Source organism: Crocuta crocuta, unplaced genomic scaffold, assembly GCF_008692635.1.
Source record: "Crocuta crocuta isolate KB4526 unplaced genomic scaffold, BGI_CrCroc_1.0 scaffold466, whole genome shotgun sequence".
NCBI classification, from domain to species: Eukaryota; Metazoa; Chordata; class Mammalia; order Carnivora; family Hyaenidae; genus Crocuta; species Crocuta crocuta.
In genome coordinates, this window is record NW_027529672.1 from 6,998,698 (window position 1) to 7,001,290 (window position 2,593).

The window sequence follows — 2,593 nt, forward strand, 5'->3', positions numbered from 1 at the left end:
CCGCCCCGCCAGGTGCTGTCGGCGGAGGTCACACGCGCAGCGGGAACGCGGGAGCCCGAGCACTCTGGCCACGAAGGGACTGGGAGGCCCAGCGGGAGCCAGAGCCTCGCCCTCCCCCAGGCTGTGCACGGACCGAGCCCAGTGGGAAGGTGGACTTGCGCCCCCGCCTATTAGCGATGCCAGCGGACACCAGCCGAAACAGAAGAAATAAACAGCATCTGGAACCTCAAAACACGATACCCCGATGGCCAGGTCCCAACAGAAAAGCACTCATCATACCAGAATGTCTCAAACCGATCGCTTCTCGGCCTTTTGGCTAAGATCAAGTGAAGAATGTCTCAAACCGAATTAAAACAAAATCAATAGATGTCGAAATTAAACGGCAGTGATGTTAGCGTCGTTTAAGAGTTTAAATCAGGTGTCACGAATCTGCTTCAGCGAGCAATTACAAACACACCTCAAACAAATGGAAAAATAGAAAGCTTTAGCAAAAAACCTGATGATTTTCAGAAGAAGAAAGACGAAGTTTTAGGACTGAAAAGCACAAGGACAAAATGAAACCCTAGCAGCAGAACGGAGGGGGCGGAGGGAAGAGTCAGATTGTACCTAGAAGATTCTGTGCAACGTGAACGCAGAGCAGCGCAATCATCTAAAGTGAACAACGGGGAGAAAATAGAGCGGGAACCGCTCAGGGACACGCAGGACAATAACACAGTTTAAACGTCCGTGTCAACAGCTTCCTGAGGCGACAGCACGGGGCTGAGCTGGAAAGTGCTCGAGGAAAACAGGCCTGAGACTTCCCAAATTCGTCAGAAGACAAAACTATAGCTTAAGGAGCAATCTTGAATGGAATAAACTCAAAGAAACCCACACCGAGATACACCATTGTCAGGTTCCACAAAATGAAAGACAAAGACGCTACTTTGGAAGCGGGGGAGGCGAGCGGACGTTTTGCGCGTGGGGGGGACTGGGACGTGGGGGTTTCCTCGGGAGGCGCGGGGGCCGCAGGAGGTTGGCCTTCAGTTTCCCAGTCCTGATGAGAAGGAGCTGCCAACCCAGAATCCGCCATCAGCAAACATGTCCTCGGGGAATGAAGGGGACGAGGTCTCATCCGTCCCAGATGACGGACACGGAGAGAAGGCGTCCGCCCTGCAGAAGGACGGAACGGAGTGAGAACAACAGTAAGAGAAGAGTGTGGGGGCGCCTGGGGGGCTCAGTCGGCTGAGCGTCCGACTTCGGCTCAGGTCATGGTCTCACGGTTCGTGGGTTCGAGCCCCACGTCGGGCTCTGTGCTGACAGCTCAGAGCCTGGAGCTGCTTCAGATTCTGTGTCTCCCTCTCTCTCTGCCCCTCCCCTGCTCACGCTTTCTCTCTCTCTCTCTCTCAAAAATAAACATTAAAAATTTAAAAAAAAATAAGAGAAGAGTGTGGGGAAAGGAGCCGGAACAGACAGGAAAAGGTACCAGCACAGACAGTAGACTGTCTTCATTCAACAAACAAACAAACAAAAGAACTAAATACGTAGCAGACAGTAGACTGTCTTCATTCAACAAACAAACAAACAAAAGAACTAAATACGTAGCTCCCAGGTGACCCAGCAGTTTCACTTGGGGACATGTTTCGCAGAGAAATGAGGGCTTCGGCTCACACTAAGACCTGCAGCTGCACATTCGCGGAGGGGGGTTGCTCATCACGGGCCCGAACCGGAAGCAGCGCAGAGGTGCTCGGGTGGGCGAGTCCGTGGACTGCCGTNCCACCCCCGCCCGTCCCTCGGGGCACGGCTGGCCGTGAGCAGCAGGGAGCCGCTGCGACACACAGCCGCCTGTGTGAGTCTCCAGAAAATTATGCTGCATGAGAGAAAAAAAAGCCAGTCCCCGAAGGGCACACACTGTCCCCTTCAGATTCTGGGTGGGGGTCGCCAGGGCTCGGGAGAGGTGGGCACGCAGGGACGCGTGTTTAGGAAAGCGCCCCGGGAGCTGCGTGACCCTGGAGCCGCTCTCTGTCATGGTCCTGTCGGTACTGGCGTCAGTTATGGCCGAGCAAGACACCCGCGTCGGGCAGAACTGGCCCCGTGTGTGCGGGAGCTACACTGTCTCAAAGTAAAAGGTGGCCCTGGAACAGGGGAGGCTGTGGGAGCCCGGAATTCCGCCAGCCCCCTCTGTGCGCTTCTGACTCTCTGGTCCTCGGCCGTGCGCTGGCGAGGGAAGTGTTCTCAACCTGGCCGGTCGGACCCACGCGGCGCTCCAGGGATTCTGGCTCCTGGGCAAACACAGACACTCTTAGGAAACTAAATTCTAGAAGCTCTATGCATATTGCAAATGGAGGTTTTCGAAGATCAGCGTTTTCAGGATTTTCTGCTGCAAGATGAAAGGCAGCCTGAGTCGGGCATCAAAGATGACAGGCCGCGTGCTGTCTGGCCGCCCCCCGCTGGGGCGCAGCCCGGGGCCCCTCACCCACGCCTGCTGCTGTGCATGGCTGGTGGCACTTTCTCGTGTTATTGGCCCAACTAGGATTTGTGTCCAGTGTTTTACGTGAATTGGAAATCGAATTTTGTAGGAGCGAGTGAAAGCGGCGGGGTATTTCCTACAAAATGG

General features: G+C 55.1%; 1 pseudogene; it reads left to right on the forward strand.

The window, feature by feature from the left end:
• Positions 1-296: 296 nt before the first annotated feature.
• On the forward strand, positions 297-450 carry LOC144230690 (U2 spliceosomal RNA; annotated as a pseudogene).
• Positions 451-2,593: the final 2,143 nt, after the last annotated feature.